A 25,703-nucleotide genomic window follows, 5' to 3' on the forward strand; every position below is an offset into this window, starting at 1 on the left:
ACTTGAATATATAAAGTGTTAGAAATAATGAGTAGTGATTAGAATTCATTATAATAATAGATTTGCAAAAATTAAAAATAATCTAAGGTGTATGCTTTCAGAAAGATGTTTAATATGATTTGCACTTTTCAGGTTATTAATACGGTTTAGGATCCTAGTAGGATAATGTTTATGTGCTCATGATGCTTAAATCCCTTTTCATATAATTTATTCTGAGACGGCTAGAAAAGCAGATGTTAACTCTCTAGCTATCAAGGCTGAAAAGCAGTACGTATCATTTCAATGATACTTTACATTTGACGTGAAGAATTATCTTTGTGTTATAAAGAAAAAATTGTTTACCTCATAATTTTAAAAGTGTAATTTATTATTTTGTGTTAAGACTTGAGAGTCAAATTTTTAGGTAGCAGTCATATTTGAGTGCTATTTCAAAAAAGAACTTTTCTCTGTTGTAAATTTAAAGTCATGTTGTGACTAAACAAATTAAAAGCACAAACTCTAATAATCATCATAGATATGCAGATGTGCACATCAGACACTCCGTATAGTATCAGGAAACCCAGATATACCCAACGATCTGTGTTATGTGGAAGTCCGAGCTTTAGGTGTGGACCCCAGCAAATGGAGCAGTGGGATGGTGGGTGCCCTTCATCTCTTCCCTCCACAGTCTTCTACAACTGATGGTCTGTGGAGATTGTTTACTCTACAAATGACCATTGCTACATTAGTGTAGCGAGCTCTTAGGCTGCAGTATTGCAATTAGATTTTTTACCTCAGACTGTGAAGTAACAGTCGTCAGGATAGGGTGTAGGTTGGGAGAGATGAGAGAATCTGAAATTCTGTAATTTAAGGACAAATTTCCTCAGTATGGTTGATTTTGTGGAAAAAGAAAAAAAAAACCACAACAAAAAAAATGCTGAAAAAAATGCAGGTACATAAATAATATACGCATATGAATTAGACTGGCAGGGGTTTGTGATTAACAGAAGGCTAGTACAAAGGGAAAAATAAATTAAATGCCTCAAACGTGACAAACAGCTGTGGTTTTGTTTGGGTGCCCTTCCCCCCCTTTTTTTTCTTTTTTTTTTCTTTTTTTTTCTTTTTTTTTTTTTTTAACTAACGTGTAGAGGTACTGGGTACACTGGTGTCCCATCGGACACTGGCGCTGCCCGGGTGTGTCCCCGCAGCGCCTCCCGCACTCCCCCCGCCCGGGCAGCGCGCGCAGCCGCGAGGCGGCTCCGGCCGCTCGGTCCGCCCGCCGCTCCGGGACGGCCCCGGGACGGAACCGCCCCCCGGCCCGGCACAACGCCGACCTCGGGCCGCTGACCAGCACCGCCCCCCGATCCCGGCACAGAACCGCCCCATGGCCCTGTTCTAGCACCGCCCCCCGGCTGGGAGCGCTCCACCCTCCGCTCGAGCAGCGGGCGCGGCGCGCATGGAGCGGCGGGCGGCGGGCAGGTAGGGAGCGCCTGCTCCATCCCGGCGGCCATCGGGGGCCTCGGGACCCGCCCGCGCCTGCAGGTGAGGGGGGCGATGGGAGACGCGGCCGGGGCTGGCTGGTTCCCGGGGGCACCGCGAGCTCCGGGCGGGAGGCGGGGGCCGAGCGGCAGCCCGGGGAGGGGGGAGCGGCCCTCGGGAGCCGCTCGGGGTCACCCCTCCCTGGGGTCACCTCGCCCCGGGGCTGGGAAAGCGCCGCTTGGCCGCGCTCCCCGCCGGGGATGGAGGGCTGCGGCCGGGCGTCCCCGTTACTTGCGGTCGCCAGCGAAGGACCGGCTGGCGAAGCGGGGAGGCGGCGGGATGCGCTGGGATAGCGGCGGTTCAGGTAAGCGCAGGGGGTGTCTCCAAGCGCAGAGGCGGCGGTGGAGCCCAAAGAGCACCCGCTGCCAGCCCAGGAGCGGCGGGTTCTGGGTGAGGAGAATAGCAAACCCCACGGGCACCTGAGTTTGTAAGTCAGAGAGAGAGAGTGATTGTCCCTAAATCGGAAAGGCAAACAGTTGTGCAGGGGCAGTGGCTGACCCAGGCCAGTAGTGCTAAATAATAGACTGGTTGCTACAGGCTGAAAAACACACTCAGTTTCCCATGTTCTTTCACACGTACCGGTGAATTACACCCACCATACATTGTAGTGTTCTGAATGAGGCTGCATTTTACTGGGAGAAGATTTGCTAACAAAAGTCTGCCACAGAAGATTTCACATCCACGTTTGTCACCCTTGTTTTGTCAGTGTGCAAACTGGAGACTAGATTTTTTTACATAGCGAAGAGGCTTGTAAATTTTAATGTATTTACCCTGAGAAGTTTCAAAGTAAATAAAGACCCAAGGGCAAAGATGCTGAAGTGGCATACCATAGGGTGACTCCACAATGACTTCTGTGCTATTTAGTCTTGTCAGAGGAAAGCAAGCCAAAGTAATCTCTAAAATACAGCTTTTAAAAATAAAGAAAGGTCTACCCTTTCTGTATGCCTGTTCTTATCCGTGGTTATTGTTTTAATATGTCATTTTTGTGTTTCGTTGTATGAAACACATGCTAGCCCAGCAACATCCCTTACTACTTGAATGCAGGATGCTAAAAACTTCATCATGATTTATTTTAGAGAATTCAAAAGCAGCAAAGCCAGAGAACTTGGAGAGATTGTGACTAAGCATCCTTTTTTTAAAAAATGTTCTTGGAGCTTTTTAGATCTATTTAGTTTTTATCATGAAATGAGTAGAACTTTCTTACTTGTGTAATAGTCTGAGAAGTTATTGCAGCATGTGGTGTTACCTTGCTGTGATTTTACCTTTGTGATAGGCCTTGTGCTGTACTTTCTAGATTTTGGATTCTGTAAGGTTTTTCTAATAACAGTTTAAAATTATTTCCTGCCTTTGTGATTGCATAGCAATGGCTGTGGAGGGAATGAGCAATAACCAATTGGAAGAGGTTGTGCAACACATATTCACTATTGTAAGTTGTTGTACTTCAGAAACAAATGGCCTTGTGGAGAGGCTACAGAGCAGCACACAGCCTAGTTCGGTACTTTTCACACCGATAGCACAGTTTGGCTTTACCACAGACAGGTGTTACAGCACGGATGTGCTACCTTAGGCTGTTTGTTCAAAGTGGAGAGGGGGTGAATGGAGCTGAACTGTGGTTTGGTTTACTTTCTATAGGGGAATCTTCTACAGGTGGTTGATGTTGACTGACTGTTGTGGTTTAACCCCAGCTGCCAACTAAATGCTGCACAGCTGCTCGCTCAGTCCCCACCAGCAGGATGGGGGAAGAGAATCAGAAGGGTAAAAGTGAGAAAACTTGTGAATTGAAGTGAAGATGGTTCAATAGGTAAAGCAAAAGTGGCATGCATGAACACAGCCAAAGGCATTTATCCACCACTTCCCATGGTGTGGGAGGTTTTCAGTCATCCCCAGGACAGCAGGGCTCCACCACAGGGAACGGTGACTTGAGTAGACAAATGCAGTCACTCCAAACATGTCCTCCTTCCCCCAGCTTTATATGCTGAGCGTGACACCATATGGTGTGGGATATCCCTGTGGTCAGTTGGGATCAGCTGTCTCAGCTGTGTCCCCTCCCAACTCCTGGTGCACTCCAAGCCTCCTTGCTGGTGGGGCTGTGTGAGGAGCAGAAAAGGCCTTGACTCTGTGTGAGCGCTGCTCAGCAGTAACAGAAACATCCCTGAAGTACCAGCACCATTTTCAGCACAAATCAGAAACACAGCACCACAACACTAGCTACTAGGAAGAAAATTAATTCCCTCCCAACCAAAACCAGCACGCTAATTTAGAGTAACAGTGAGCCAGAGGATAAGGTTTGGATGTCTCTGGCAGCAAAGACATCTGCCTAATGTGTAGATGAATTTGAGAAATGCAGAGCATCCGTGTCACTGAAAAACGGATTCATCAAATAGATGCTATATCAAGTGAAGGACTGTTATATGCATCTAAAATGATCAAGAAGATTAAATATTTTCCTATGTTTTTTATTATTTATAGTATACATTGTTGTGCTATATTAGTTACTTTCTTGCCCCATAACCTGTTTAAAGACACTTATATTTTTGCTAATTCTAAAAACTTTTCAAATGAATAATGCCATGCTATTTTGAATATAACAATTTACCTTGAAAAGTATTTCACACTTAACTGTTTCACTTTGTTGTAAATTGCTTGACTTCTTGAGCCCAATTTAAATACTTTTGTGAACCATAATAAAGATGCAAGTATTGCTGTCCCCCTCCCCATCATCCTGTTTACTATGTGGCTCTGATTGATTAAAAAACCCCCAAAACCTGTAGCATTTCCTAATTCCTAGGTGAGTACATTCTCCATTAGCAGTGCCTTGCATCGCTCTGAATATCCTCAGTTATTTGATGATTTCTTTTGCAAGACCTGAGCAGTTCTGTGCCAGGGTGCGTGGGCCAGATCAAAAAGGAGAGTGGGCATGGCCAGATAGGAGGCAGCCGCCCTTATCTGCACTCCAGGGAGGGGGATGAAATGAAGCTAATTCAAACTAATTGGTTTCAGTGATAATACGTTCTGTATAGTGTGCTGTCTGATAAGCAAGTGTTGTTAGAACAGATAAAAAAGTATTTATTTAAGAACAGATAAAAAAGAATGTATTTCCTAATTAATGGTTCTGAAGAGCAATCTGGAACTGGGAACCAGTCTGCAGATAAGACTTGTACCTAGTTTCCAAGGATTCTTTTTAGATTAGTTTGCCATAATCTGATAATTAAGTAGTTATAATGTTAAAAGGAAAAGGTATTTTAAACATATATATTGAGACTGCTTTGACATATAAAAGCAATTTTTGCAGATACTGTTCTGCAAAACTGTTTTCTCCAGGGTTTTTTCCCCAACTTCATTGCTGTGTTATGAATTGGCATATGTGACCTAGAGGTCACATCATTTCAGTGCAGTACTTACCATGCAGTGTTCTCAAGACATTTTGTATCATACACATATTTGACAGGAAAATAAATCTAGTGCCTCGATAAGATTATAATGGGGTGCTGAAAAGGGTATGTTTGATCGTATGAATTCCATGTTATTACATGGATCCTTTGATCAGCCTGTTGGGATTTTTTAATTCACACTTCTGGGAACTGTTTGTGTTCAAATGGGAATTGCGTGACTCTGAGTTTGACACTGATTTTTCACTTTGCTTTGAAGTGCCAACAGCCTTCTCAAAAGGCTTACTCTATTTCAGTAATCAAGCATTAATTTTTGTTACCTGGTGAGAGCACGGATACGAAGAGCAAATTGCATGTATAACCTTGAAATATTGTTTTAAACAATTGCATTAGGAGTCTTGCTTTATACAGTTAGTCCTATGCAATCTTAATTTTTTTTGTTTGTGTGTGTGTTTCTCACCAGGTGCATTAGTCTTTTTTTTGTCTCTTCTGTCTTTTTCAGAAAGATCTGTTTGCTCAGTCCATCTGCACATACCACAGTAATGTAAATCAATACTGTACGCTTTGTACCAAGTATATCTGGAAAAGACATATATGCAAGCTGGTATTTTTGCACTGGATGTAGTAGTTCTTAAACACAAATTTACTTAGCCTTGTTTTGTATAAATAATATATACATATGATCAGGTTTTGGTGAAAATTTGAAAAATACTTGTGGAAGGAGGGTTTGGAAGTAAGATTTGAAGAAGCATTTTGTTGTCAAGTTGAAAATACTCAAGTGTCTTTTATGCAAAACCCTGGACTACTGGTCATTTCACAGCAGACTTGTTTCTGTTACAGCCTTGCTATGTCAGGACTGGCTTCTTCTGCAGTTTCCATGGCAACAAGGATTTTTGAGCTGCAAAGCAGAATACTGGTTTGAGGGAATATAAATTTTCTTTATTACAGGTGAAATTTTGATCCATGAAAGCTGATCAGATACTCTACTGTCCCCCTTCATGTCCCTCCCCTTAATCATCTGTGTTTTGCCCAGAAGCTTACACCTTAATGGGAATTCCTATATGACAAGAATACAATTAATTACCTGTTCGAATTTTTAACATAGTATAAGAGATGGTGGAAAAACTGTCAAGGCATACTGTTGTGATAGCATAGAAAAACATGTCCTCTTCCAAGTGCAGTCTTGACAAACAGGAGACGGTGCACTAGGTATAAATTTGTATGTCGATGTGTTTGTGAACATTGCATATGCATATAAAAGGTAATGACAGTTAAAGTTGCTCAGGATTTGCATTGGCTTCTGCTAATGTTTATTTTGGCTTGGATTTGTTTTTAAGATGCATTTATAAAATATTTACTTTTTAAATGGACTTATACATTTTAACTAAAAGATCGCAAAATAATGCTCCTGAATCACGAACTAAAATTTATTAACAGTGGCAATAGTCTTCTGTGTTTTTCTGTGTCTATTCCTCACCATCTCAGATGACTACATGGGTGGTTTGGGATGTATCCTGAACCAAGTAGTTACTCTATGAAGGCTTATCCTGTAACTATGCTTAGGGCATGGGTCATTTTTTCTGAGTTAGGTAGGTGTTCTTTGTTATTGTTTTTGCTTTTGAGCACTTGTTCCAAAATAAGAAACCAATTATTCAGATTTGTGAAGTTCCCTCCATACCCCAACAGTTAAGTTTGGGTTGTTTTGTTTTGTAACTGGTAAAAAAGATAATGGGAATGATGCAGTTGCTAAAACAAACAGCATGGGTAAACTAGATAATTTTATGTTGTAAAAGCTTCTGAATAGTACATCTAAGAAATTTATCCTTATGATGTGGGAAAGGCAATTTAGAGATGCATTAAAAATAAATTCGGAAAGTGAGGGTCAGTGGCCTGCTGGTCTTCATGTGATTTGGGCTGGGAGACCTCTGTCTTGGCCTGCCACCATCACCACTGAAATGTAGGATTATGATGGAGTCATGAAAAGGATAAAACAGTACTTTGATCTCTGCAACTGAAGCTACTCATCCAAAGACAAGCAGTTCTGCTGGACAGATATTGTACAGGAGTAGAGCAACATAGTATTTAGGTAATAACTTCATCCAAATACCCATTTGAAAAAGACTTTTCACTAGTGCTATCACCTGTGTGTGTCACAACTGTAACAAAATAACCTGAGAGAGTTACACATGAGAGGGAAATTGAGCTAGACCCAAGGCACGAATACTCTGGATGAATATCAGTTTTTTCAAGTGAAGATCGAAGTTCTGAAATGACTAATTTTAACTTTTTCTTCCAATTGACTTCCACCAAAGTGCTAATTTAGTGCTAATATTAAAAAAAAAAATAAAGCTTAAAGGCTACAGTAGTATATAGTTCGGAATGCTGTATGGGATTCTGGGACATCCATATGTTTGGGAATTTAAGAAAATCAAGCTATGAAAACTGGACTTTTGAATATGGGTCTGAAAAGATTTATGGTGACTGATAGCATCTGGCAGAGTATTGCATTATCTTCTGCCTTGCCTTCCAACACAACCTCAACCCATTTGTAACAGCTTGAAGGCTTGTTTTGGCATTTGTTTTTCTGGCTTTGCTTTTAATACCAGGCAGTGCAGTTTTTCAGTCAATAATTTGTCCAGTGCTCCCTGAGAATTCAAGAGAACAGGTAGTTGCTAACTTGGGTTTTGTGCTTGAGAAATGTGCAAAGTTTAGGGGAAGGGATCCCTTACATGCAATTAAAGAATAAGAAGAGCTGAGTTGCAATGTCAGATATTTTCTGTTGTTTGTGGAGAGGATGTGAGGCTGGTGATTGTGCATGAAGCTGGATGAATGGGTCACACAACCAGCTTCTGCATCTCTGTTGAGAGGCATTAGGAGGAGTGACAATGTGATGACATAATCACTGACCCCAGATTGTTCTCGGCTATAAATCCTCTGGTTGCAGTCTCCGCTGTTTCTCTGCGTGTGCTGTTCACGTTTAAGGGCTTTTCAGATCATCTCCAGCACCATCTGCTGCATAATGGAAAGAAAACAATTGTGCTGTGTATGGAGCCAGCTGACTCCCTGAGTGGAGTTGGGGGTTTGCAAAATACATCTCATCTCGAAGAACTTGTCTGCTTGTTCTCACTGACACCCTGTGCACTGGTCACTAGGCTGCCATTATGGATGAAAAACAGAACAAAGTAGTGACTCATTTACAGGGACATACACGTTTTTGAGCAGGTCAGATACTGTTTGTGTCTTCTCATGCTCATGTACAAGAAATACTGCACACCCTAATGTCTCTCTAATTACAAGAAGAGAAACACAGTCTATATGTGAAGCATCTTGTCAGGATGCATATATTGGTAACACTTGTCCTGCATGGGGATAACGTGAGGAGATAAGCAAGAGGACTTCCTGACTGCAAGTATTCACTAGGTGTCAGTGCGTGATTGCACAGAACTGATGTTCTTGCTGAGAAGTTCTTTGCCTGCCTTATGAATAGGGATTTTAAAGAAGATTCCTACTTTAGTTTTCAGAATGCAGTGTGGATTAAATTTACGAATAGCTAATGATTAAAAGTAATTATTTCAATCTTTTTTTTAGGAGCAGTCTGATAAAAATTCTGATCTAAAAAAAAATTACTGACATGTTTTGTGCTTAATGAAGATAATTTAAAGACTTAGAATAGTCCCTAAATTGATCACTATTAGGGTTTCTTGTCAGTATCTGGTATATTGCTGATCAAACACTCTGCTCATACTGCTGCTGATCCTGGGTGTGACTAAATGTATCACAGTGATACATTATCTGTAAAATGAACTTAATTTTTTGCAAAACTACTGTTTTCCTTCAGGGTTGTTGAAGATCAAGTTTGTAAATGTCAGTAAAAGAGGAGGAAATCCCCATGAATGTAGCTAAATTTGCCTGGTTTTTCTCTTGCCAGATCATGTCCCTAGAATGAAATACCATGTTTATTAGAATATCTTGAATTGCTTGTGTCTCAGCATTAGGTTTTTAAAAATATTTTTAAACAGTTTAAAATCTGTATTTAGTCTAGTTTTAGTAATAAATTATTAGGGAACTCATCTTTTAATCTGTGTAGAGTAATCAGCATTCATTAGAAGTTTAAATTGTTGCAAAATGGATATATTTTGTGTTGCATATGAAAGTATTTGGTGAGAACTGCACATCAATAAGTTAAAATAGCAAAAAGAGTCATTCAGCTGATAAATGCAAATACTTGTAATGGCTTTCCTGTATCTTCCAGTTTGTATTGAACTTCTATTAAATTTTAATCCATAGCACTTAATGAATGGTAAAAGCATTTACATGTTACCCTTTTATACTTAATCTGTTTACAAGACCTTTTTTAGAACTATTCCCTGTTACCCTAAGGGAAGTGCTGATAGTTGTGCAAATAGATAAGAGAAGTTACCTTGGTTACAAAGTTTTTTGAGTGGTGCTGTGCACCATACATATTCAGTATGTAGCAGAAATATTGCTGGGATTGTCTGATGGCCAACCTTCAGTATTTTCCCTATTGTTGTAGCTCTATAAGAGTACCATCTTTGTTTGATCTTACCACTTACCTGTCAGATAGAACCATCTGACCATCAGACAAAGGCATATTCCTTCCATCCCAATGTCCCTCCAGTTAAATTTAAGCACTGCATCTCTCATGATGGGACACAACTACCAGACTGGTCAGATTTTCAGACAAATTGTGATTGAGCTTGTATAAGAAGATCCATAAGAGATACAGTAGGAAGACCGTAGAGACTTCACCTCTCCCTTACAGGCATACTGAATATAAACACATGTAACAAGTTCAAAATACAGGAGAGCTTGAATGACTTCTCATAGCATACGACTTTGATTTTGTGTCTCTGAACACTGAACAAAAGCCCATTCTCAAGCTTCAGCTGCTCGTTAACTTCACCAAAAATTATTATCTATTCATGATGATGCAAAATAAAGCAGACTCTGTCACTGTCTTAAAGATTGTTCCTAACCTAAGGCTTAACAATTTATGTGTAAGAAGTTCTGGCTTTTGTTTTTAATGACAACTTTGGGATTCTTCCAGGACCTTTCTTCAGAAGCTGATATGTCTGAAAAGAGATCTCTCTGACTAGTGACAATTTTTTTGTCTTACCTTGTTTGACATGTCTTGAGAAAGTTGTTTAAAATGGTAGTTTCTTTCTACTATCCTGCTTTTCATTGCCAACCCTGAAGCTTTGTTGGTATGGCTCCTTTGAAGTTCATGATTCTGCTAAGCAGCTTCTTGCAGGCCTGCTGCTGCAGTGAAGGTGATTAAAAAGGCATTTGCAACTCAGGAAATCCATTTGATGGTTCTCTGCAGCTGCAACTTTTGAAGTAATACCTACTGTGTTTTTAATAAAGCCAGTAGAGCTTGTGTCTCTGCAAAACATGCAAAGAGAAATTCAGTCATCCTGAATTTTACTGGGATTTCCACCTTGCTGAAATGGGCATAGCAGCACAGTCGGATGTCTGAATTTCTGAGCTTTAGAGTATCGACAGCTGTGTGCACTTGGAATCCAAAGCACTGATCCCTTTTCTCTGGGTGAGCTCTTAACATAATAGGGCTTTTGTCTTCTACCAATGACAGACATGTACCTGTTTAGTGTAGTTGAGAGAAGTTCCTAAGGAAGTGAGAGACTTGCTTACTGTTTTTTCTCAGCCTGAAAGTGTTCTAATTGATGCCTACATCTTTCAGAAATGTACCATAATTGACAAACTATGAAATAATTTTGGGAAGATAGCTAAGCACGGGTCTCCCTTTTTTTTTTTTTTTTTTTTTTGTTGATACTGGATGAAATGAGGCATAACAGCTGTTCACAAGATTGATTTGGAAATAGGGACTAGATTCTTGTTCCCTCCCAAGTGAGTATTCTCTTCTAGAACACTTTTACAAATCTGTATATGAAGACACAGGTCTATTTTGTGCAGAATACTGCTTGCTTTGGTGCAGCTGAAGTTCATGTCACTTGGGGAATGAGTACATTTTAATTTAGCAGCAAAACTACATACATTTTGAATTCCACTTAGCTATGATGGAGCAAAAAGGTAAAGAAAGACCTTTCTTGTTACAAGGAGCAACAAGACAAATCAGGCACACTCTGAATTTCTGAAAAGGCAGCTGATCTTTCATATAATTTCTTTTTTTTCTCCTCCTTTTTTTAACAGATATGTTGCTTACAAGCTTTTTATTTGTTTCTTATTCAATAGCTTAGCTTAATGCTGTAACGATCATCTCTTATGATTAAAGATCTTTACCCAGGGCCTATGTGATGCCGAACTTCTTATGTTTGTTGCAAATACAGTGGTGTATTTTACCTTAAAGAGCCAATTATGTTATTTTAAAAAATGCATTCTAAAAAAAGCCATAAATGTACTGTGGAACAGGTGCAAGAATGACCCCTAGGAAGTAGTTGTATTGAAGGGCTGGTGAGTACTGGTTAGTCACATGTCCTTATGCACTGGACATGATTTCCTTGGATGCTCTCTTTCCCTGTCTCTTTTGGTGAGCTGTACATTAGCAGCACTGGGGAAAAACAGTGAGTACTATCAGTAGCAAGAGCCTTTCTTAAAACTATGCATGGGGTAAAGGAGGAGCTCCTTCAGTGATTTCTGGAATTAGATTTTGCACAAGTGTATTTAAAAATGTAGAACTTGTATTGGTAGAAATGTAAAGCAATGTTTGTTTTTTTTTTTTAAACCAGAAATTAGGTTATGAAAAAAAATGTTTTATATTTGTATAGTGTACTTGAGGACCTGGTTCACTCTTTGGAGCCTCTCTTTGATCACTAGTTGGCATATGGACACATATGTGGCATATGGCACAAAATCCAAAATCTAATACAGAAGAAGGGTGACTTTTAGATATTAGTGTAGTCTTGTGACCTCTCTGGTAATTTATGTGGACTGATTGTGGTAGTCTGCCAATATTAACTCTACCTGAGTAAAAGGCTACTTTTAAGTGAACATGACCAATAGGTGAGGCTGAGGATAGGGTAGCTGTAGAGTCATTCATGAAGCTGGGCTGGAGGGAGAGAGCAGAAAGTTATAGGGAAAAACCAAATTAAGAGGATTAGGACACTGTGCATATGGTTGGAATCAGGATGATAGCATGCAGGGCAAAATTTATCTAAATCTATTTGATTTTTAATTCTTGAAAAAATTAGAGATGCCCACTGTACCACTGTGGGGTAAGCGTCACGTGTTTGGAGGAAATGTATTTAGGTATTATGCCTGTTCTTAATGTTTTCCCACCTTTCCTGTTTGAATTAGATGTTTGTAACTAACTGTGGTATAGCTGCTTAGGCTCAGAATTTTTGGCTTCACGCATTCATGGTTTTGTACGTTTTATTAAGCTTGAAGGTTGCATCAAGTTGGTGCATTAGGTAGAGGAAGAGGAATAAAAAATAAAAGAAGAAACTCATCTAACTGGAAAAATAACCCTTATTAATCTTTCAGGTACTCAGCTGTAGTGACTAAGTAAAATCTGAAAAGGTGCCTGTCATAGCAGTGAGAAGTGGCATTCCTCCCTGACTTAGCTGTCAGTCTGTGTCTGTGTTTCTTTCAAAGGGGGTAATACCTCCCTTTTTTGCTTACTGTGCTGTGCCACCACTATGTTCCTCACTGGAGCAGATGTAGCTGGAAACCAGGAATTTTTATTTACAGCTAATAAAAACTGGATTAGTAAACTTTTCCAGGTTTGCTTAATTTTGCCTTTCAGTCATGATGTGTAGATTATGGTTCAAATGAAGCTTGTTTCTGAAGTCTGTTTTAGGCTTTTGTACTGTTATTTGCTTACGAGAAGTCAATTCCTGATTTTGGGAAGAGCTTACCTGACTTAGTATGTAAATAAGCAAAATTGGAAATAATTTCCATGCTAGAAAGCTGCTTTATAAGATAGTCACAGATGAATTAATGGCAATCGAGGTATACTCTTGTGCAGAAGTTCTTTGCTTACCTTTTATCTCTTTTTGTGTCATTAATTATATGACTTTTGCTTTGACTGAAGGCAGATGACTCTACTCTTGAGCTGATTGAAGGAATATAAATGGATCTTGGTAAGTGGGTGGGAGTCTGAGAAACTTGAAATTTATGTAACTTGCATTTCTAAGAAGTTAAAATTAGTCTGCCTTGAATATGTTTTTGAGTTTTACCCTTTGATTTGTTCTCACCTAGCACTATTTCATGGAGGTTTCTGTGGTGTGGTTTTGTTATGTTCTGGGTTTTTATTTATTTATTTGACTTTATTTGATTTCACACAAGCTCTCTACATATATTTTAAGAGGAAAGGAAAATGTGGTTTGGTTTTACTTGGTTGTTTATCAATGAGTAAAGAAAAACTTAGGTGGTGCAGTACTGTTTGTGTTAAAACTAAGGAAGAAATGCTGTTTGGCCTTTAGCAGTGGAATAAGCAGTGTAGCCCTTCTGCCTCCTCCTATTAAGGAAACTTCCCAGTCTGACCATTCAGGAGCCACTCTGGCAATCACACTCCCAGCACCAGAGATATTCACTGCTGGGACCGAAGCCCCTTCACACCAGCAGCTCCACTGACCCGACGGGTCTCCACTTGACTCCCCACTCATCCCACTCACAGTCAGACCAGTTTCCTTACTGGTTCACCCCTGGTTTCCCATGGCAGAGTTTCAAATATCTCATTCCATAAAGCAATTTATTCATGATGCAGTAACACAGAAACAGCTCGAGCTGCTGCCTTCAAAGAGGGACCTCCAACAAAGGAATCCTGGGGGTTTTATACCCTCACAGTCCAGGTGAGCACAAGCCTCTCTTCCTCCTGAGTCTTTGGCTCCTGCTCCCCTTTTAGTGTCCATCCATCCAGGTCACTAATGTCACCTGACTTCATCTCCTTTGTTATCCAAAATGTTGGCAGTTCCTGGCTCCTGCTGTGTCTCTGTGTCCATTCACATGGCTGGCATCAAGAGTCTTTGTGCCCTTTGATGTCTGAAGGTTGGCAGTTCATGGCCTTGGGCTCCCACCCAGGGCTCAATCTGCATCTCAGTCTGCAGCTGACAAGCCCAGCTACCTGGACCAGGTGTATTCCACAACACCCCCCAGTGTCTCTGTGTAGTTTTTACAGCTCCTCAATAGTTAATTCCTCCTAATGTAACAGGAGGAATATATTCAAATGTTAGATCCTCTAACCAGTATGATGTACCTTTATAAAAAGGGCTTGGTTTCTACTGTTCTGGACTGGAACAAACACACCTTGCTGCTTCAGACACAGTAGAGTTTTCTCGGATCTATTAAAGAGTAAAAATGTATGAGTGCTGTGGCTAAGTAATCCTAGTCTTCTTTCCTGAAGCAGTTTTGATTTTCAAACTGTATGATGTATTTTCACTGTGCATTGCCCATAATTATCCACCACCTTCTCCAATCTGAAGAGTCATCCCTTCAGGCTTCATTAATGCAGTCAGTAGGGCATTAAAGCCAGTATAGCTTGTTGTATGGCTTTGCTGTTTGACTGTGGAGTTCTGGGGTTTTTTCACTTGTAGAAACTGTATCACACACATCCTGTTTGATAGCTTCTCACTGTTTAAACCTCAGACTGCTGGAGTTCTGCGTGCCTTGAGAGATTTAGAAGACTGGTAGATGATGGCACTTGTCTACCATTTATGAGAAAGAAACATCAATTTCCCATTTGTTTTCAGTCACAAATCATAAGTAATTTCCTTGCAGTGGCAGCAGCTTCAATTAAGGAAACCTTGGCCTGATTTTCATAATCAAACATTAGTGAGTTCCGGGTCTTTTGACCATGCAGGATTTTTCTAGGAAGCTGAGTACTCACCAGTAAGTCATACACAGTTCATTGATCACCTTTTTTTGTCTATTGGTATTTATTCTGCTTGGGGACCATGCTGGCATGTTTCATAATGACACTGGATACTAAGTTGACACATGGAATTGCCAGTGGATATGAAATTCTCATAGTCTTGTTGCTGCCTTACTAGCCAGGTTCCTCCTTCTTGAAGTGTTTGCATAGAGGTGTAGGATGCTGAGAAACAAGGTGTTACATGTCTCCATTCAGGAGATCTAGTAGATCTAATGTGTGGAACATGACACCTTCCTGAATGTGAATAAGGTCCTGAATAGTGAATAGGGTTCTTATTTCTACATAAGTGTGAGGAATTTGTTTTGATGTCCAAACAACAATCTTTCAGAAGAGTGACTATGCTGTGAGAGACCTGACCTTTTCCATTAACAGGCCAGGTGGTAGTTCTTTTGCTCCTGAGCCGGACAGGAGCTGCTGCTTTTCACAGGCAAGTGCCTGATCCTGCAGTCAGTAGCCTGGGAAACAAACTGGTAACAGTCTCAGAAGTCTGCCTGTAGCTTTTTCCAAACATCAAGCTCCACCCGTGTCTTCGTGAGGCAGTGTGTTAGAGCTGATCTCGCACTGGACAGAGGAGATCTACGGTAACTGGTTTCTAATGGAGGACTGTGTGATAAGCTATCACAAAATTACATAACCTGAGGATAGCTTCTGGGATCCAGGGGCTGTGTGAGTGCCTGAGTGGAGATCAAGAGATGTTAGTTACCAGGAATCAGAGTTCTTTGAGAGATATACATCTCCAAGGCCCTTTTGCCCCCAGCCATTGTTTCCCTTCTCTCCTACTTGCAAAGATTTGCATTTCAGCAGAAACTGAAATGGTGCTGAAGGTACCCAGTACCCTAACCAGAAGGTTTATTCAGGAAGGCGGTGACTCTGTCACAGTACTGTCCTTCCATACAGGGATTGCCAAAATCCCGTCTCATTCTTTGTAGCGTCAGAAAAAACGGAAGTAAATATTTGGGTAGCAACAGACATAGTCACAGAAAGCAGTGAAGAAAGTTGTTGCAGGAAGCTGCTTCCTGGTGAAGTTTTCCTTTTGTCCAGTATAACAGCTCTGGGGGAAAAAGATAAATGTGTGTTGTATGGAGTATCAAGTATAGAAAAATTAAAAAAAAAAAGGGGAAATAGCCGAACAAATACAAGCACTAAGAGTAATGCAGTCACAGCAGGGACTGAGTACAAACCTGGATTCAAAAAGGAGCCAATTTCCTTTTTTCCATATCTGTGTATATGTGATTAATTAGTCCAATAATGGCACTTTGGAGCTGGAAAGCATTGCTAAGATTTAACAGGTGCTGGCTCTGGAAAGGGACAGTCAGGTCCAGGTGCTCTGCTGGGGAGCAGCCAGTGCAGCAGGTGGCTTGGAAAGGGCAGGTAAGACAGAAGTCGAGGGCAGCTCAGCAGTGGGGAGCAGGTCAGGCCTGGGGATGGCTGCCAGGCTCCGTCTGGAGTCAGGTGGAAAGGCACATCTGAGATCCTTCAGGAGCAGGCAGTCGGGTCTGGGTCAGTCCTCCAGGGTCAGGGGCTGCCTGGCTGGGCCCCAGCAAGGCTGCAGCAGTGGGAGCACAGTTGGGCAGGGGCCAGGGGCAAGAGGCTGAACTTGAAGGCAGGGTCCTGGCAAAGGGTGGGCAGGGGCTGCTGCTCCCTTCCTCTCTCAAGGCCACCTGCTGTGCTGTCTGTAGGTTGGCCTTGTGCCCAGGCAGCCAAACCCTCACCTGCACAGGGCACCTCAGCACCCTGCAGTAGTTGCAGAAGTGATTCATATATTTAAAATGCATTTATCAAGTAAATGAGTTTACTTAATTTCCGATGTGCAAATTGGGGCAAGTTTCACAAGGACTGTCTGATGTTAGCCAGAAATCCAAGGAAACTGGCAAAGTTGGGTTACGGGGATTGCACGGATCCCACTGTTGGAGAGGCTCCTGTGTGCAGCCCTTGTGAAGTGCAGGGGAATCACCAGCCCAGTTAATCAGTTTTTGTAGTAATGCTATTTGTGTTTTACTTTAGAAACACAGTTTGTAGAGTTGCTTCATTCTGAGAGTGTTGAAGAGCTGTTAGGGATTTTGTTATTAATAACCTCCTTTTTTTTCATAGTAGATTTTGCTACGCGTTCTGATTTATTTTTTTTATACTGCCTATTTTTCTGACTAGCTACTCTTAGTGTTTTGGGGATGAAATCAGTGTTGCACCTTGCATCTGTATTTAAAAGATATTTGTTAAGTCAAGTTATGACATTACAATTCTGTATGTCTGTGCATTTCCCTCAGCAGTCAACCTGGTTGAGAGGTGAACTTGGTGCTCAACACCAAATTTCTTTCTGCAGATCAAAAAGAAAATAAATTTGAATAAGTCTTCCAACCAATTGTTTATCAGGGCAAAATGTCTGTTTAGATTTTCCTCCATGTTCCCTACAGTTCTTTCCCACTAAAGAAAACTGCATTGATTGTCTGGATTTGAAACCTAATAGTTTGTTAGTGCTTGCAGGAATGGATTTCCATTTTTCTAGGCATATAGGAAGAGGTTTTATGTTAAACTGAGGTAATTTGGTTAAAAAGACACCTACTATACTTGTTAAGACAGAATCTGAATGTTATGCACAGGATCTGCTGGCAGTTCGTTGTGATAAGACTGACAGCTAATTTTTTCAGAAGCTAAATCAGCTATTACTTTGTACTGGAAGTATGCTAATTGGTATACTCTTGTGTGGTTAAAGATCAATAATTCAGTGAAGAGAACAGATGCTCTTATTTAAAGAAATTCACAGTTAATTTTATTGGAAAGCTATAGCTGAAGATTGAAATTTGTAAACACAAAGGTATTTGTCAGCTTCTGCTGCTTAACATTTTCCTTTCAAGGGGAAATACTGAAGTACAAATGCTTTGATGTAGCTAGGAAGACTCATGCTTGATTTTGATTTTAAATGTAATTAAACTGTCATAAACTAAATGTGATGTTTTCGGCTGAGCTGATACCCAATTTATATAGATATGAAGAAAATAAAAATTCTCTGATCTTGGAAGTAATTTTTTTCAACTAGATTTAAGAGGCTACAAATAGACTAATAGTATATTTGAGGCACATAAACTGAAAACTGTTCACCTAGTCATTTTTTGCATTTGAATTCTTATTTAGGTAGAAAGTTTTGTGTGAATGAAATTCATGCACCACATTGAACTTTGTCTACTGTATTATAAATACAGTAAAATCATTGCACATACACCAGTTATACAGGTAGACCTCCAACAGAAAGAAAATGTATTTAGTAGGAAATTCCTGGCATCTATCTCTGAATTATTCTAATTTGCATTGAGATTTCAGATCCTTGTTTGTATAAAAGCACCACTGTTATTTTGATAATCACAAGCTTTCCTAAATACACAGCAGCACTTTTCACTGAAGATCTGGATAGCTGAGTCTCAAAGAATGTATACAGGCAGTAATTGTGTTCCTACAGCTGTTTGCTTGTTTTTTCCTTACAAAAAGGGGCTGAAAGGGAGAATTACTATTCAGTAGTGGAGCTGAAGGTTTATTAATAGAGAGACTTTTTTTTCTTCTTGTCGTTAAATTTTGTCATTACCTTTCAGTACAGAGTGTCCTCACTGATTACTAAGTAGCTCATTAAAGCTAGTTTTTAGATGTGCTTTTTTGTTCTGTTTTCTTCTTGCTGTTTTCCCATTTTGCTAGCATGCAGATGGGGGTGGGGAGTGGGAAATAAGGGAGAGAGCATGTTCCAGAGGATGCCAGGATGACTTCAGTTATTGGATGACTGCTGTCTGATAGACGGAAAAAGGAGGAGTAAACCTTTCATTCTGCACTGACAGAGCTGAAACACAGAAACCCGATTTACAGGTAAGGGTGAAAAAAATTCCTGTTACGAATAGCTATTCTTGATCCTTGCCACATTTTTCAGATATAAAAAATGCATGTACAAGCATCTTGCTTGTTCCTCACAAATTACTGTGAAGCAGCTTTTCAGTTATTATTCCTGCTACCCGGGAGGTTTCAGCCGATGTGAGATCCATGAGCAGTGAAATCACAGACATGCCTGATGCTGACAGCTTTCTCATGTGACAGTGTACGCATTGCATCTCATTGATGCTCAAGTTGTTCAGTAAGCTGTAGGAAGAGAGGTCATTTTGTGTGATGGAAACACTTGCTGTTGAAAATACAGTGTATGCTACCAGCAGGAAAAGACTGCTGGAAGATCTAAAAATGTTCTCTCTGCGCTTGGATAGGAAGATGAACTGCTTCTAAAACTGTGTCTTATTTAGTGTTGAACAAACGGGGAGAATGGTTCCTCAGAACAACCGAAAGGGATTTTGTGGATTTTTGCATTATTTTTAAGTTTGGAATTAATGTGGTTGATGATTGAGTCATAAAATTGTCTTTGTCATAAAGGAAAACATGGTGCATATAATTATGTGTATGAGACAGATAAATCTTGTAGTACCTACAGCATTTGTGTGCTGGTTTTAATAAACTGTCGAAATAGCTTTCTTCTGCTGAGTTTGTGTTAGCAGCAGCTGTTAGTTCACAGAGACTGGAGATGGCAAGTAGCAAATAAGTTGATATAGAAAATAGATTTGTTTATCAAGCCATGCTATATGAGGATATAGGACTACAGGCAGAAGTCCTGGCCCCACTGAAAGAATTCAGGATTTTGATGGACCAAGCATTTCAATGTATCAGCTTCAATGTGGACTTACTTCCACATTTTACATGTAGTGAATGATTATTATACACATCCCCATTTTTCTGGTTTGAAGCAAAAATCTTAATTGACATTAATAAATTCTGATTATCATTGGTTTGAGAGTATACATATTAATAAAATATATTTATAAAACTAAAATGCTCAAATGTAGTTTTAACAGATTTCAGAGATTAAAATCAGTAAATACATGTATCTATTTTTGTTGTATTCACTGAGTGAATTCCCTTAGAGCAGATCTAAAATTATTAAAAAGTGATGTCATTAAAGAAAAACTGGAACAAGTCAATAGAAGTCTTCTGAGTGCTAAAAAGCACTGGAAGAAGCTGTCCGCTTACTTATGTACCTTATCAGCTGCAGCCACTGGAGTGGTGTCCTTTCCTCCTAGCTGTTTCTTCAGAAAATGAAGCCTGGTATGTTTGCTAAAAAAAAAATCAGTCAATCAAAAAAAAATTAATAATTTACAGCAAATGTCAGCAATTCACAAATTATTCTAAAGGCTAACGAGCTGTATCTTCTTTATTTTTTTTGTACTGGAATGTAAACACTGGTAAATAACACTGACTGAAAAAGAGTTGAGTTGCATCCTAAGATTTGTTATTTGTAAGTAATAGATGTGTATCTGAAAGCATAAGCAGAACTGTTAAATTACAGTCTCAAATCCATGTATTCAAATCACTCTTCTCACCTCAAATGAAAAAATCTGACTCAGAGGAGCTCCAGTAACAGAGAGGAGTTGATGAAAACAGAGATCTAGTTCCACATGTGTTTAAATTATTCTGTCTCCTTGGAAACGCTGCTGCTGCTGCAGATGGATTTGGCTTTTGGTGGCTAAAAATATCTACCGCTTAATAACGACAGCATGAAAGATACTGAATAAAACTACTGTGCTGTCACTAGTTTTAAAGTTCCCTAATGATTCAGGTATTCTACATGAACTACAGATTTGCATTTTCTGTCCAGTATTCCCTGTCAGCTGCTACCAGCACTCACCAGCTCAGTGGAAAGCAGATAAGCTCATTAGCCTATGTTGGAGACCCTGCTGAGAAGGGAGCATGTGAGTGGGAGAAAGACTGGATGAAGAGTTTGAAATCAGGTAAAAAGTTGGTTAAAAAAATCACAGTGGTGATGCAGGTATGTGTTGTATAATATTTGAAGACACAGGTTTATTCCCAGGAAAGTCTATGATAGGAAAAATGTGCTTAAACTGTGTCTTTGTAAGTTAACAAACTGTAAATGCAAGATTTTTTTTTTATTTATTGCATTAATGAATGCTTCCTTGTCAGTTGTATCTGCAGGTGACTGAAATATCATGCAAACCATTTTAAGTAAAATACTAAATTACCTTAAACAAAACCCAAAATCTAAATTACTAAGAAATGTGTTATAAACAAGAAATGCTGTTCCATTACTTAGCATTGCTAAGAAATTTAATCTTTTAAAGAATTTATTATTTTCAATTAAGAATTTGTAGCCACTGCTTTTAGCAGTTGGACTTGATGATCCTTGTGGGTTCCTTCCAGCTTGGAATATTCTATGATACTCCTTTTTTTTAATCCTGTTCTTTATTATTTATTCCCTCCATATATCATAACTTCTTTTGTTGTTAGCTGGTCTTCAGTATAAATGAAAAATATCACTGCTGTTTTTTCAATTTCTCCTTTCCCATTGGATGGCTTCCTGCTTGTGCCTAGAAAACAAAACAAGTGGCATTTTCTTAGTAGGTTAAACATACCTCTCTTTTTCTTTTGTTTTGTTGGTATTTATGTAATTTTTTTGTAGCATATGTTAGTCAGCATGCTGATTCATTTTTCATCATTGAACAGGGTATTTTTCCTGTTATGCAGTGTCTTAAAGGTAGTATTAAAATATTACAACGCATTGTTACACCTACAAATAATGAATCCTCTGCAAATTAATACTAAAATCCATTTTTAGCTGACAGCAGAAGTACCAAAGGTCACTTAAAGTAAAAGTTGAATACTTCATTTTGATTACTTGAAATCACAGACTCAGTTAGGTTGGAAAAGATGTCTGAGATCATTGAGTCCAACGTACAACTGAACACCACCATGTCAGCGAGACCGTGGCACTAAGTACCACATCCAGCCTTTCCTTAAACATCTCCAGGAATGGTGACACCGCCACCTCCCTGGGCAGCCCATTCCAATATCCAGTCACCTTTCTGCAAAGAAATTCTTCCTAATGTCCAACTTAAACCTTCCCTGGCACAGTTGAAGACTGTCCTCTCATCCTGTCACCAGTTGCCTGGGAGAAGAGACTGACCCCCACCTGGGTACAACCTCCTTTCATGTAGTTATAGAGAGGGTTAACCCTGAACCTCCTCTTCTCCAGGCTTAGCAACCCTAGCTTCCTCAGCCGCTGCTCATAGGATGTACTCTCCAGACCCTTCACCAGTCTTGTTGCACTTCTCTGGACCTGCTCCAGCACCTCAATATCCTTCGTGAATTGAGGGGCCCAGAACTGGACACAGGACTTGAGATGAGGCTTCACCAGTGCTGAGTACAGGGGAACAGTAATGCTGGCCACGTTATTTCTGATACAAACCAGGATGCCTTTGGCCTTCTTGGCCACCTGGGCACAGGCTGGCTCATGTTCAGCTGCTGTCAACCAGCACCTCCAGGTCCTTTTCTGCTGGGCCACTTTCCAGGCATTCTTCCCCCAGCCTGTATGGGGTTGTTCTGGTCAAAGTGTCTGGCACTTGGTCTCCTTGTACCACATGCTGTGGGTCTCAGCCTGTCCCAGGTCCCTCTGCAGAGCCTCACTACCCTCCAGCAGATTGAGTCTGTGAATTTGCTGATGGTACATTCAATCCCCTCATTCAGTTCATCAGTAAAGATATTGAACAGAACTGGGCCAAACACTGATCCCTGGGGGACACCACTAGTGACCAGATGCCACCTGGATGCAGCACCGTTCACCACCACACTCTGGGCCAGGCCATCCAACCAGTTCTTAACCTGGTGATATGAGTGAGAGGAAAGGATCTGGTAAGAAATTAGGCAAGAAACTATTAACGTACTAAGAAAGCAGATTATTAAATGGATTATAGAGGCTTTTCTATGAGAAAAATAAAATTTAATCATAGCGGACCTTCTTGTTGAGAATAATTTGTTTTCTATTGAGATAGACAAACCTGAATTACTTTAATTTTAAATCCCCCTTTTCTATGTACATAGTTTAAGATTCCATGGAGATAACAAGTAAATCTAAACATTATTTGAGAAAGTAAAGGTGTGATATGTTGCTGGAAGTAGCATCATTGCATTTTATATTGGTAGTCAAGTTGTGCCAATTTGACATGAATCATTTGATTTTTTTTTGGATATAGAAACAGAAGTTCTCATCTGGTGAAAATAGTAATGAGAGAGTTTGTTGCATATTGCCTATCATGCCTAGGTTGCGGAAGATGGTGATGATAACATGGAGGAAGTACTGTTGTTTTTTTCAGTTTGGTTTGGAGTTTTTTATAACAACTTGCAAACAGATGAGCTGAAGTTTCTTCCAGGCTAGATTTTTCCAGCAATTTTTAACATTTCTTGTTCATGCCTAAAGAAAGACAGTTCTGTGCTGTACAGCTAATATCAGACCATGCAAGTGAAGACAAGCTATCTTAACGCATTTGCTGCTCTCCAGAAAACCCTCAAACTATCCATTCATCTTGTTTCTAAAGTCTAATCTCCTAAAATGAGACCTTTTTTTATCTTGTCATGCAGAAGTAGTACTGAGATATACAGGATACTCTGCCATGTTGTGCAGTTCCTCTGCAGGCAGTGAGCAAGACTAATGTTCATGAAATCAGTACTGATTGGGGGAAATCAGTACTGGAAATCAGTACTGAAATAGTACAAAGAGGTGTTGCAATGAGCCAATTAGTATTACTACCTGGGCTAATCGGGGCAAAATTTATATAAAAGACTGCTTATTTCAGCACTCAGGAAATTGATGACATTCCAATCTTGGTTACAGAGCTGGACCCTACTGCCATTCTTGCAGCTGGGAGCAGCATAATCCAGAGCTGCTGTGCCAAAAGCACTGCTACCAGTCTCAGAACCTGGGAAGGTGCTAAGCAAGCCAAATGTTATAAGTCCTTTTGCAAAGAGGTGCAATAAAGATGTGTTGTTGGTTTGCTGTCTTCCATGTAGCAGACAGACCGGTTCTCCCCATCAACTGCATGCTCATTCTGCTCTAAGGTCTGTGTATCTGTAGAAGCCAGTAGGACTGATAGCAGTGTTTTTTCTGTTTTCACACTTCAGTTTTATGAAGGGTTGTGACATCTCCTGGCCAGACCTTTGCTTTAAGTAGTCCAGCAGTACTGTCTAAACAGTAGTAAACCTTTTCTGGGAGTATACATACAAACACTGAAATTTATTCTGGGATACAGATAGAAAGTTCTTTTTTTCTTTAAAAAGAGCAAAAGAAAATCTTCTGCAGAGATTTTAGGTGAAGAGATTTTAATTAATGGAATTTCATCATGAAGACTTAAAAATCTGTAAGTGCTAATACCAGATCTTCAATAGTGTTACCTGAAGGCTTTTTGAAAGGACTTTGACAGGTGCTACTAAAAGTGTCCTAGATTACTTATATGCAGGTTAGGCATTATGAACCTGAGTTTGTGACCCAGCTTCAGCATGTCTTTCTCCTGAATCTCCTGTGTCCCTCCAGGACTTCGTGTGATTTATGCATCTTTCATTCTCATAGAAGCAGTTCTTGCTGTAGCAAGCTTGGAAAATTGTTATAAATGAAACACAAGCTCAGACTAAACAGCTTTTTTGGATAAATCTCATCTTGACAGGAAAGCTCTCTTGCTGAATGCCTCTGAATACCTTTCTCCCTGGTTGCACCTTCATCATTGGAGGCCTGTATGCTAAGCTCCTGGGTTCCTGGTTGAATTAATACTACCTCTTACTCGTGTTATTTTGCTCTCTGGGGAGCATGCTGAGAAAAAACTTGACAACTAGCCTAGAATTTTCTTCTGTTGGCTAAATCCTGAAAGCGTTTAATCAACTGTTGACATGAGTTGATGTAGCTAAGAGTTAGAAAGCCATTTCACTGTTGTTATATGCAGGACTCTTGCACTTAGATGATGGGGGGATATTTGCATGCTCGGTGCATGTAGGACCATGTGAGATGCTTTTGGAAGACTAAGGGAGACAGATTGACCAGCATTGCATCCGTACTGATTGTAGAGACAGGAGGTGAGCATATGCCAACATTGTTTCTGCATTTTAAATTCCTTGCCAGTGGAGCTAGGTAGCATGTGTTAGTGTACAATAATGTGTAGGCAGTCTAGAAGATGAGTCGATTAGAACTCAAGTGTGAAATCAGGAGTGCTGTAAAGTGGTGGTATAGAAACCCTGCAAAGAGCAGACTTGGCAGGATTTGGCTTGCAATGCCAGAACAGATTCCCCAGGTTGAATTGTGCAATCTTATCCTGCAGGATTTACTTGGTACTGTGGACTTAGATAGAAGCAATCAAAGAGAGTAAGACTTTTTCTGTTTTATGTTTGTGTAACTTGACCACTGCTGTAAGCACAAATATATGAGTAAGATTATACTAAATTCCCTGTGCCTATACAGTGTAGTCTCTTAAGTGGGATTAGCTTGCTATGTGTTTTTAAGTTTCACAGATTGTAGTACTGAAACTACCCAAGCCTACCTCTGGCAACTGGTGCTTGTGATTAGAGCTACCAAATACAGCAAAACATGTATTGCAAGCGTTAATTTGAATTCTGAACAACTGTTTGATTCATGTTCGTGTACCTCTGTTGTTCACTGTTTGTAAGCATACATGCAAATGATTTTTTTTGTCTGCATTAATGCAGTTCTTTACATGAATAGTCATTTTTAGAGGCAAATAATATTCTTTTTGTGAGTGATGACATCACTGAAGGTGCTTTTGCATTTGACTACCTTCTCCCCTCCCAAATTTAAAGCTGTCAGTTACACAGAGCAATAACTCAGTGCAATATGTGGAACCAAGCAAGCACGTTGATTAGTTCACAACCATCTCTGCTGCTGACATTTATTCACAGGTAGAAAAAATGTCTTTAAAAAAATGAAGCTTTCTTTGCAAGCTAAGAAAAAGATCTAAATTCAAAACCAGTATTAATCACAACAAATAACCCAAACATCTCTACTTGTGAGCATCAATATTCATGATTTGACTGTGAAATTATTTGCCAAGTCTCCCTAGCAT

General features: G+C 40.0%; 1 protein-coding gene across 3 annotated transcripts in view; it reads left to right on the forward strand.

The window, feature by feature from the left end:
* The first annotated feature begins 1,420 nt into the window (after positions 1-1,420).
* Positions 1,421-25,703, forward strand: part of CSRNP3 (cysteine and serine rich nuclear protein 3) — a 99,509-nt gene continuing 75,226 nt past the window's right edge. Inside the window, exon 1 of one of the 3 annotated variants that reach the window (XM_051787268.1) lies at positions 1,421-1,521. The gene's annotated coding sequence lies outside the window, so the exon portion shown is untranslated. Of the gene's footprint in view, positions 1,522-18,460; positions 18,622-25,703 lie in introns of those variants that run through there. The other 2 variants (XM_051787271.1, XM_051787267.1) reach the window with 2 other exon arrangements.

This window comes from Manacus candei, unplaced genomic scaffold (assembly GCF_025592945.1).
Source record: "Manacus candei isolate 608988 ecotype Guabito, Panama unplaced genomic scaffold, ASM2559294v1 h1tg000023l, whole genome shotgun sequence".
In the NCBI taxonomy this organism is placed as follows: Eukaryota; Metazoa; Chordata; class Aves; order Passeriformes; family Pipridae; genus Manacus; species Manacus candei.